At 43.6% G+C, this 11,963-nt stretch overlaps 1 long non-coding RNA gene across 4 annotated transcripts in view; it reads left to right on the forward strand.

Annotated features, from left to right (window-relative positions):
• Positions 1 to 11,963, forward strand: part of LOC102491463 (uncharacterized) — a 37,560-nt gene that overhangs the window by 9,929 nt on the left and 15,668 nt on the right. Inside the window, exon 4 of one of the 4 annotated variants that reach the window (XR_001370763.2) lies at positions 11,001 to 11,892. The exons of 2 other annotated variants lie outside the window; for them this stretch is intronic. This is a non-coding gene — a long non-coding RNA (uncharacterized LOC102491463). Of the gene's footprint in view, positions 1 to 11,000; positions 11,893 to 11,963 lie in introns of those variants that run through there. One more of the 4 variants, XR_001370764.2, reaches the window with a different exon arrangement.

Genomic DNA, 11,963 nt, shown 5'->3' on the forward strand with positions numbered 1-11,963 from the left:
GTTTTTTTTTAGAATTTTTAAACATTAATTAATTAATTAATTAATTTTAATTTGACCACAGAGGGACATAATGTGAGAAAGAGAGAGAGAGAAAGTGAGAAAGCAAGCCACCAGGTTTGGGACTCGAACTGTAGTCAGCCATGTGGGAGTCCAGTGTCCTTAACCACTATGCCACCTATTGACTCCAATAAAATAATTCTTAAAAAGAAATACATTTAATCACTGTACATCTTTATAGCAGATAAAATGGTTTTTCTCAGAATGAATACAATGCATATCAGTCAAGTCAAAAATATTACATTATTTTCTTTTTTATGGAGAGGTTATTGTGATAGGGCGCGTGCACTCGCCAGACAGACAGAGAGAGACAGAGAGACAGAAAGCGAGAAATCACCCCCCTGGGGGGATGGCCACGCCGCAATCCCTTCTCCTCCATTCTCCTCTTGGGATCTTGGGCACACACGCACATGCGCCCGACGTGAGTTTTAAGCCACCGGGTCCAGGACACGAACCGCAGTCGACTACGTGGGAGTCCAGCGACATAGCCATTACCCTAACTGCTGGTCCCAAAAATATTTTTTTCTTAAAAAATTATTTTTATTTAATTTTATTTATTCATCCACTTATTTTCGTTTGACTGGACAGAGAGAGGGGAAGCGAGAAAGCAAACCATCAGGTCCAGTACTTAAACTGTGGTTGGCCACATGGGAGTGTCCAGCACCTTAACCACCATGCCACCTGCTAGGTCCAATATTACCACGTATATTATCATCAACAGATAACTTTTCATTCTTGTGTCTGTTAAATGTTTTTTTCTTTCCTGACTCTTTCTCCCACCCGCCTTGGGCCACCCCCTCCTATGCTGTCTCTGGTATCTATAGTTGCCCTCCCTGCTGCTATACCTTCCAGCCCCTCCATTTCTGCCGTTAGGGCACAGGCTTTCGGGATATACGGAACAGGGACATAAGAGTGCGTCATTGCCAGAGAAAGACAGAGGAGGAGGGGAAGTGAGAAAGCACCCCAAGGGACATGGCCACACCACGATCCCTTCTCCATTTCTCCTCCTTGTTGGGATCTTGGGCATGCATGCATACATGCCTGGGATGTTTCTTAAGCCACCGGGTCTGGGCATGTAGCAGGTCATGTGGGATCCAGCAGCCTTAACCACCATCCCATGGACTGGCTCCTTTTCAGCTTCTTATTTAAGAGGAACTAAAAATATTTGGAGTTAGGTATGTCCTGTGCTATAATGAAACCTATGGTATTTAAAAACAATGAAATCATGTACTTCCTGATTTTCGCTATTAAGATTACTAAAGGTTAAGAATTCTAATGAATATATCTAAGCAAAACTAGTAAAAGCAAGAAAAAACAACTATATATGAAAATGAATATAAATATGAAAAATGTGTAAATTAGGATGTTTTGAATAAGAAAAACTGCATAAAGTACTTTCATTAAGGAAAAAGAGTAGCTTCCTCTTAAAGCAAGATGATTGTTAAATAATAAAAAAGAAAAAAATGAGTAAACAAAAACCAAACAGATATAGAAAGTTGTAAAAGATTTGCAAAAGAGGAATCTTTTTTGGGGGGGAGAGGTTTTTGCTATAGGGCACGTGCGTTCGCCAGAAAGACAGAGAGAGACAGAGACAGAAAGCGAGAAATCACCCCCCAGGGGGGATGGCCACACCGCATTCCCTTCTCTTCCATTCTCCTCTCGGGATCTTGGGCACACACGCACACGCGCCTGGCGTGAATTTAAGCCACCGGGTCTGGGACTCAAACAGCGGTTGACTACATGGGAGTCAAGTAACATAACCATTACACCAACTGCTGGTCCCATAATCTTTATTTTTTTAAAAATATGCTCAATAATGTAAAGTTAAGTCTCTTAGTGTATTGGTTTATTTTTTATTATGAAAAGATTTTTTCTTCTACTTTTTAAATAATTAACCTAAAAAAACCAATGATTTTGTGTTTTGTCAGAATAATTTTTATACTTCATCTTATTTTTATTAAGTCTTTTATTTCTTTAAAAAGTGAATCTTTTGGGGACCAGCATTTGGCGTAATGGCTATGTCGCTGGACTCCCATGTAGTCAACTGTGGTTCGAGTCCCGGACCTGGTGGCTTAAACTTGGGTGCATGCCCGAGATCCCGAGAGGAAAATGGAGGAGAAGGGATTGCAGCGTGTTCATCCCTCCTGGGTGGTGATTTCTCACTTTCTGTCTTTCTGGTGAGAGCACGTGCCCTATAGAAAAAAGAAAAGAAAAAAAAAAAAGAAACTCTCCAAAGAATGAATGAATAAATAAATAGTATACATTAAAGAAAAATAAAGTGAATCTTCAATATTAAAAAGCTAAGCTTTTTTTTTTTTTTTTTTTTTTTTGTTTTTTTAGTTTTTTGCCACATTTTTTTTTTTTTTTTTAGATTTTTTAGATTTTTGCCACAAAGCATGTGCGTTCACCAGAGAGAGACAGAGACAGAAAGAAGGGAAAATGAGAAATCTTTCTTCCCCCGGGAAATGGCCATGCCACAGTCCCTTCTCCATTCTCCTCTCAGGATTTTGGGTCTGTATGTACACACACTCAGCATGTTTTTCAAGCCACGGGGTCCAGGACTTGAACAGTAGAGCCAGCCATGTGGGATCCAGTGCCTTAACCACCATGCCACCTGCTGTCCCGAAGAGCTAAGCTTTTTACAATGATGTGACTTTCTGTATTTGTCTTTAAAATACTGTCACTTTAGTATTGTTTCACAGTGACCTCTAGTGCTATAAAATCAAGCGCTTTAAACTTTTTGATGTTTCTCATGTGCCAGTGGCAACATGTGGATATGGGAGAGAGAAACACCCCAACAAGGCCTCCCCATGCCACAGCGCCTTTCCCTCTGCCTCTCCGTCCTGTCAGGATCAGGATCCTGGGTGTACACACGTGTGTCTGTGTGTGGCCACTGGGGATCTGGCTCCCTCTGCACAGTGCCCAACATTGTGCTACAGGGCCAGCCCCCTTTTAACATTTTTGACAGCTTCCTGAAATCAAATTCTAGAGCTTTTTTGGAGAGGTCTTTGCTATAGGATGCGTGTGCTCACCAGAGAGACAGAGAGAGAGAGACGGAGAGACAGAAAGTGAGAAACCACTCCCCAGGGGGGATGGCCATGCCGCAATCCCTTCTCCTCCATTCTCCTCTCGGGATCTTGGGCACGCATGCACACACACCCAGTGTGTGAATTTAGTCCACTGGGTCCAGGACTCGACCCACAGTCGACTACATGGGAATCCAGCAACATAGCCATTTTGCCATCTCCTGGTCCCACAAGTTTTTTTTTTTTTTTTTTTTTTTTTAAAGTTTAATCATTTATTTCTTCAAAGCTATAGCTAATCATCCTTAACAGGGTCTTCATACTGTGATCCATGCCCGGTGTCCACCAGCACAGATCATGGACACTCACACATGTACACCCCGCATGTACGCCCATGTGCTGTCACGGAGGTTCCAAGACACTGACCCAGGACGTTTTTCACTTAGATCCAGTCGTGTGACCAGTGTACCCTCACCTGGCCCCTACATTAAGCCTGTTTGATCTCTAGCTAACAGTGGGAGTTTCCAGAAGATCTCTGGAATATCTCAAAATAATTTATTTTTCTCTGTTTATAAAAAGAGAGAGATTTGGGGCCAGCAGGTGGCATGGCAGTTAAGGTGCTGATTCCCACATGGCTGCCAGTGGTTGAGTCCTGGACCTGGTGGTTTGAAAATCACACCAAGTATTGGGGAATAGCAGTTAACGTTAACAGCTATGTCGCTGGACTCCCATGTAGTCAACTGCAGTTCAAGTCCCAGACCCAGTGGCTTAAACTCACGCGTGCATGCCCAAGATCCCGAGAGGAGAATGGAGGAGAAGGGATTGCAGCATGACCATCCCCCCTTGGGGTGATTTCTCGCTTTCTGTCCCTCTGTCTCTGTCTTTCTGGCAAGCACACACACCCTATAGCAAAAACCTCTCCCCCCCCAAAAGAAAAAGAAAAAGAAAATCACACCAGGTGAGTGTACGTGTGTATGCACACCTGAGAGGAGATGGGAGGGAAGGGATTGTGCCATCCCCCCAAGGGGTGATTTCTCACTCCTCTTTCTGTCTCTCTCTGACCCATGCACCCTAAGGCAAAAATCTAAAAACAAAAAAGAAAAGAAAGAGTAAGAGAGAGTGAGACAGATTACTAGGTTTGATATGTGGAATTGTATGGTTAATATTGTCAGTTAATAAATGATGTTGAACCTTCTTTAAGTTACATTTGTTACTGATAAAATTATTTCAGAATCTGTATATACTTTCTGGAAATCTGATATAATTTCAACAGTTTTAATTCCTTTTTTTTTTTGGAGAGGTTTTTCACTATAGGGCGCATGCGCTCGCCAGACAGACAGAGACATAGAGACAGAAAGTGAGAAATCACCCCCCAGGGGGGATGGTCACGCCGCAATCCCTTCTCCTCTCAGGATCCTGGGCACGCACGCACACACACCCGGCGTGAGTTTTAAGCCACTGGGTCCGGGACACGAACCGCGGTTGACTATGTGGGAGTCCAGCGACATAGCCATTACACTAACTGCTGGTTCCCTCAACAGTTTTAATTCTAACTACTATATCAAAATGTTTTATATCACTGGGGGCCAGCAGATGGCATAATGGTTATGTTGCTGGACTCCCACATAGTTGACCAAGGTTTGAATCCTAGACTTGGGGGCTTAAAACTCACACCAGGCGTGTGTGCGTGCATGCCCAAAATCCTGAGAGTAGAATGGAGGAAAAATGGTTGCAAGTGGCCATCCCCCTGGGCCAGGGGGTGATTTCTCACTTTTGGTCTCTCTGTCTTTCTCTGGTGAGTGCATGCGCCCTATAGTAAAAATCTCTAAAAAAAATGTTGTGTATTATGAAAACAACTAAATTACCTTGTCAGTTACATAGTATCAATTGTAAGACACTCTTTAAAAAGATTCTGACAAGTACAGGTTTCTGATATCTTTAAGGTCATGTATTGGACTGGGTAAGAAATCCTGACTAGTGGAAAACGGATGGATTCATAAAACTGCTAACCCAATAGCAAGAAAAACAAAAATTAATTATATGGGAACCAGCAGTTAGCGTAATGGCTATGTCGCTGGACTCCCACGTAGTCGACCGCGGTTCGTGTCCCGGACCCGGTGGCTTAAAACTCACGCCGGGCGCGTGTGCGTGCGTGCCCAAGATCCCGAGAGGAGAATGGAGGAGAAGGGATTGCGGCGTGACCATCCCCCCTGGGGGGTGATTTCTCGCTTTCTGTCTCTATGTCTCTCTCTGTCTGTCTGGCGAGTGCACGCGCCCTACAGTGAAAATCTCTCCAAAAATAATAATAATAATAATTATATGAAACTGAATGAGCTGACAGAATAATTACAGCGTTTATGCCTTTTCTTTTTTATTTTTAAGAGAGATTTTTTGCTATAGGGCTCATGTGCTCACTAGAGAAAGACAGCAACACAGAGAAACAGAAAGTGAGAAATCACCCCCGCAGTGGGGAGGGCCTCACTGCAATCCCTTCTCCATTCTCCTCTCAGGATTTTAGGCATGCATGCACACGCCCTCAGGCTCTGGGGCTTGAACCATGGTCAACTATGTGGGAGTCCAGTGATGTAACCATTATACCATCTGCTGGTCCTATAATTTTTATGATTTTTAAAAACATTACTGGTTCTGGGCCAGCAGGTGGCGTAATGGTTAAGGTGTTGGATCCCACATGGCCAACTGTGGTTTGAGTCCTGGACCTAGCACTTGCTTTCTTACTTTCTCTCTTTCTCCCTCTCTCTCTGTCTCTCTAGAGAGTGCATGTGTTCCATAGCAAATTTAAAAATAATAATAATAAATAAAATTAAATAAAAATAACTCTTTAAAAAACATTGCTGATCCTTTAATGCCTTGCTTTCTAAATTTAAGAAGACTTTTTCTTTTTTCTTTTGTGTTGTCTATGCTTTTCAGAAGTTTGATCAAGTGTGGGACCAGCAGGTGGCATGGTGGTTAAGGGTGCTGGACTCCAACATGGCCAACCACAGTTCAAGTCCTGGACCTGGTGGCTTGCTTTCTCTCTCTCTCTCTTTCACTCTGTCCCTCTCTGGTCAAATTTAAATAAATAAATAAAGTTAAATAAAATAATTCTTTTTTTTTAAAAAAAGAAGTTTGATCAACTGTACCTGTGTGAGCAAGAATGAGACATATATCTTTTCACTTTGCCTGATTACTCCAAAATTTGGAAATTTCCCAAAATTAAATTCTTAATTAAGCTTTTTTATTCAAAGGCTTATTGAATTTTTAATTATTACATATTATTGTTTTCCATATGGATATTTGCATAGGTTCAATACAAATGTTCTCCTTATAACAGGACCTACTTGGGCAAGTCCTTGGGGTAGCTTCTTTGCCTAGAGAGTTTTTTATTTTTAATTATTTTATTTAACTTTATTTACTTATTTACTCATTTGTTTATTTTAACTTGACCAGAGAGGGACAGAGAGAGAGAGAAAGCAAGCCGCCAGGTCCAGGACTCAAACCACGGTTGGCCATGTGGGAATCCAGCGCTCTTAACCACCATGCCACCTGCTGGCCCCTAGAGAGATTTTTTTAAAGTCTAATTTAAAATTTCTCATTAATAAATAAATAAATAAAGGTTGACTAGTACATAAGTAAAAAAGCCCCGATATTATCAAAACTCTTATCAAAATAACATATTTAAAAATATACATAGAATTACAGTTTTTGTTACATTTATGCAAATAATCATGTAAAGTTTAATGAAACTAGTTATCTTTGTTTGTGAAAAATTAATTTTGGCCTGGTCTCATGGTTCTGCCCTGTGCAGAGGGAGCTGGATCCCACATGGCTGACCACGGTTCAAATCCCAGTTTCAGCAACTTGAAAAGCATGTTGGGCATGTGTTCGTGTGTGCCCCAAATCCTGAGGGGATGTAGAGATGGAGGAAAAGGGATTGTGGCGTGACCATACCCCACGGGGTGGTGGGGGAAGCTTTTTCTCTCTCTCCCTCTCTGGTGAGTACAAGTACCTTCTGGCAATTAAAAAAAAATCTTGGCACCTCTAGATGGTATAATGGTTACTTCACTGGACGCCACGTACTTGACTGTGGTTCAAGTTCTGAACCCAGCGGCTTAATACTCATGCCGGGCGCGTGTGCGTGCGTGCCCGAAATCCCGAGAGGAGAATGGAGGAGAAGAGACTGTGGCGTGGCCATCTCCCCTGGGAGGTGATTTCTCGCTTTCTGTTTCTCTGTCTCTCTCTGTCTCTCCAGTAAGCACATGCACCCTATGGCAAAAATCTCTCTAAAAAAAAAGTTGTTTTTTTTTTTTAAATCTTAACTAATTATTTTTGATTAAATGGAAATGACTATAAAAAGGATTGCATTTCAGTAGAGAGCTATAGTGCACTCATTATAAAATTCTAGTCTCATTCATTTTCTTTGAGATTTTTGCTATCTCCCTACAAACTGAATTGAATCCTAATTTTTTCTAGCATCACTAAAAACTGAAACTGCCTTTTCCCTAAGCCCAAAAAGCTGGAATGGAATGATTTTGAAATTCAGAAAAATTATTACTAGGGCTGGACCCTTAGCCTAGTGAGTAAGGGAGTTGGATCCCACATAGCTAACTGCAGTTCGAATCCTGGCCCCGAAGGCTTGAAAAGCACCCTGGGACATACGCACATGTGCCCAGACCCTGGCAGGTCGGAGAAACGGAAGAGGAGGGATCACGGCAGGCCATGCCCCGCTGGGGAGCGCCTCCTCCCCTTTTCTCTGTTCCTCCCTGACTCTCCATCTCTCCCTGGTGAGTACATGAGCCCTCTGGCAATGAAAACAAAGATTACTGTCGATCACGTGTGGACAGCCTTCATTCTTGCTGCCATAGGGTCACTTGGAGAGTCACTGTGGAATGCCACCTGATGACATAACCAGAGACATTCAAGCGCCATCCTCATTTCCTCTTCTAAAAATGCTTCAGACTCAAATCTGGAGGTCTTCTTCTTATTTTTTATTTTTATTTTTTATTTTTTTTTGAGAAGTTTTTGCTATAGGGCACAGACAGACAGAGACAAGAGAGACAGAAAGCGAGAAATCACCCCCCCCAGGGGGGATGGCCACGCCGCAATCCCTTCTCCTCCGTTCTCCTCTCGGGATCTTGGGTATGCACACACATGCGCCCAGCGTGAGTTTTAAGCCACCGGGTCTGGGACGCGAACCGGAGTCGACTACGTGGGAGTCCAGCGACATAGCCATTACGCTAACTGCTGGTCCCTGGAGGTCTTCTTGACTAGGTGTCCTTTGGACTCAAAAGTCAAGATTATATTTTTTTCCAAATAGTAATCTTTATGTTTTCTTTGTTGTCATAGAATATACCTTGAATTGCTTTCTAGCAATACAATCTGCAATGAGCAACTTTAGCCTCAATAGTATTCCAAAGTAGAAATTTATTTTGTTTTGTTTTGTTTTTGGAGAGGTTTTTGCTCTAGGGCGCGTGTGCTTGTCAGAAAGACAGAGAGATAGAGAGACAGAAACCCCCAGGGGGGATGGCCAAGCCACAGTCCCTTCTCCTTTATTCTCCTCTCAGGATCTTGGGCACGCACGTACATGTGCCTGGCATGAGTTTAAGCCACTGGATTCGGGACTTGAACCTTGGTTGACTACATGGGAGTCCAACGACATAGTCATTATGCTAACTGCTGGTCCCCTTGTTTTGTTTTTAATTCAAGATAGAGTGTGTACATGTGCACGTGAAGGGTGGGGAGGGAGAGGTGCACCTTCCATGAAGTGTGGTCATGCCCTCCCCCCTCCAGTCCTCTAGCCTGTACGATTTCGGCTACTTGTGCAAGCATCTGGCATGTTTCTGGCTGATCAGGCTGGGGATTCGAACCGTGTTCACTATGTGGGATCTAGCTTCTCTTGAGCAGCACACTGTCACTGTGCGAGGGAGCCAGGCACAAAATAGAAACGTTCTTGGGACAGCAGTTGGTGTAATGGCTATGTCGCTGGACTCCCATGCAGTCGACCGTGGTTTGAGTCCCGGACCTGGTGACTTAAACTCACGCCAGGCGCGTGTGCATGCAAGTCCAAGATCTTGAGAGGATAACAGAGGAGAAGGGATTTGCAGCGTGGCCATCCCCCCTGGGAAGTGATTCCTCGCTTTCTGTCTCTCTGTCTCTCTCTCTTTCTGGTGAGCGCACACGCCCTATAGCAAAAAATATCCCCCCCCCCAAAAAAAAACCACATAGAAACATTCTTGATACCTTAACAGCTTAAGAAGGAGGGGCTTATGCTGTCATTAATAAAAAAGTTTCTATGTTAATAAATGAGAAATTGTTACCCCAAATTGAACAGATCTTTGAAAACAAACGTAAGTATTTTATAAGCGAGGTGCTGACTCCTCTGTTGATTTGTGTTGGTTAAATGTTGGCCTCTGGACCTCTCTCTCTGCTTCAGGGGATTTTTTTTTTTTTTTTTGCCAGAGGGTGCTCATGCGGGAAAGCACCATGGGCATGGTCATGTCGCATTTCTTACCCCCATTTCTCCTTCCGTTCAGGACCTCGGGCACGCATGCACACTTGCCCAGCCTGTTTCTCAGGTCGCCGTTCTGGGACTCTCATCAGCCATGTGGGATCCAGCCGCCCCCATCACCAGGCCACCACTGGCTCTGCTCCAGGGAATTAAAAAGTTTTTCCTATTACTCTTACAGTCATTGTGCGAGGGGATTTTAGAAAGTTTGTAGAAAATGAAATTAAAGGGAACCAGCAGTTAGCGTAATGGCTATGTCGCTGGACTCCCACGTAGTCGACCGCGGTTCGTGTCCCGGACCCGGTGGCTTAAAACTCACGCTGGGCGCGTGTGCGTGCGTGCCCAAGATCCCGAGAGGAGAATGGAGGAGAAGGGATTGCGGCGTGACCATCCCCCCTGGGGGGTGATTTCTCGCTTTCTGTCTCTATGTCTCTCTGTTTCGGCGGGGCCACGGCTCCTACAGTGAAAATCTCTAAAAAAAAAAAAAAAAATGAAATTAAAGTGTAAGTTTATTTTAGTGCAAAAATGTTTTGAAATTCACACATAGAGAACCAGCAAGTAATAGGAACTTCCACACAGCTGACTGCGATTCAAGTCCCAGATCTGGCAGCTTGCTTTTTTCTTTTCTTTTTTTTTTTTTTGAGAGGATTTTGCTACAGGGCGGTGCGCTCCCCAGAAAGAGAGAAAGAGACAAAGAGACAGAAAGCAAGAAATCACCCCCCGCGGGGATGGCCATGCCGCAATCGCTTCTTCTCCATTCTCCTCTTGGGATTTTGGGCATGCATGCACACGTACCAGGTGTGTTTTAAACCACTTGGTCTGGGACTCTTTGATCAACTACTGGGAAGTCAAGCAGTGTAACTATTAAACTGCTGGTCCCAGTGGCTTGCTTTTCTACTTTCCCTCTCTTTCTCTCTCTCTCTGGTCAACACATATGCTCTATAGCAAATTTTGAAAAAATAATAAAATTAAATAAATCTATCCTTTAATAAATTTAAAGAGAGATTTTTCTTCTTTTTAAAAACTTTAAAGAGAGATTTTAGAGAGAGAACTTGTAGAGAGAGACAGAGAAACAGAGACACAGAAAGCGAGAAATCACCCCCAGGGGAGATGGACATGCCGCAATCCCTTCTCTTCCAATTTCCTTTTGGGATTTGGGGCATACGCTCTTAGCATGAGCTTCAAGCCTCCAGTTCTGGGACTTGAACCACGGTCATCCATATGGGAGTCTAGTGATGTAACCACTACACCATATTCTGGTCCCAAATAAAGAATTCTAAACAAAATTTAAAAAAAAATCCACACATAGTTTTTTCACAAAATGCATTTCCATGTGAGTTTTGAAGACTTCCCTGCCCAGAACGTCCCCCCACCCCCCAGTGGGGCGTACCCTGTCAGGGGTTTTAATTGCTCTCCAGCAGCGACTCGCACATCGTACGCCTGCCATCAGGATCAGACAACCGGGAGGACTCAGCATTGACCTCTGAAGCCTACAGTGACTTTGCAATTATGGAAAATGACTGGAGATTATGGAAAAGCTGTTTAACCTCTCCCGATGCAACTGAGAACACCCAGAAGGCTGTCAGTCCCACTGACTACGATAGCGGTAACCACGAGTAACTGTGTGCTGTTTGCTTCCTCTCAGCTTGCTGAAACAATGGCCAAAAGGGAGAATTGCTCGAATCTAATCAATTCAAATGGAGACCAGGCCTGAGCCGACAAAGCCAGATACACCTTAGAAGTGAGCTCGGCTTTGCTTGGTCTGCAAACACAAGCACCACTTAACGTGGGTCATTTCTGATAAATGTTTATGTTAGACAGAAATAAAGCCTGACTCCAGCTGATCGTAAGTGGCCAACTAACATATGATTATGTGATTGGGGACTTTCCAACAAGATACCTACGAAAGGGCAATTTTGTAATTTGCAAACCAATAAAATTTTTTAAAATTCAGGGTAGAATATTCACGTGAGAGAGAGGGAGAGGGGGCACTGCATCTTGTCAAGCCACAAGCCCCATCTCCCAGCACCCCATCTCAACAGGATCTTGGATACACACGCTCGCACCCAGTGTGTTTCTGGTTGACCAGGCCAGGGATCCAAACCAGCGGCTGGTCACGTGGCTTCCAGCACTGGAGTTTAGTATGCTACCAGCGGGCCACCAAGGCTGGGCCTAATCAAGTGATTTCCTCATTTTACTTCTGCATTTTCCCAAGGAATACTTGCCCCTGACGCTTGTCACTGGAACACTAAACCTCCGCCTGGTGTTCCCCAATTCATGGACTGCTTCTTTCTCAAATAAACTCTCTAAAACGTCACAGTGCCTCAGATTTTTTCTTTTTTCTTTCTCTCTCTCTCTCTCTCTCTCTTTTTTTTTTTTTT

This window comes from Tupaia chinensis, unplaced genomic scaffold, assembly GCF_000334495.1.
Source record: "Tupaia chinensis unplaced genomic scaffold, TupChi_1.0 Scaffold000387_1, whole genome shotgun sequence".
Taxonomy (NCBI): Eukaryota; Metazoa; Chordata; class Mammalia; order Scandentia; family Tupaiidae; genus Tupaia; species Tupaia belangeri.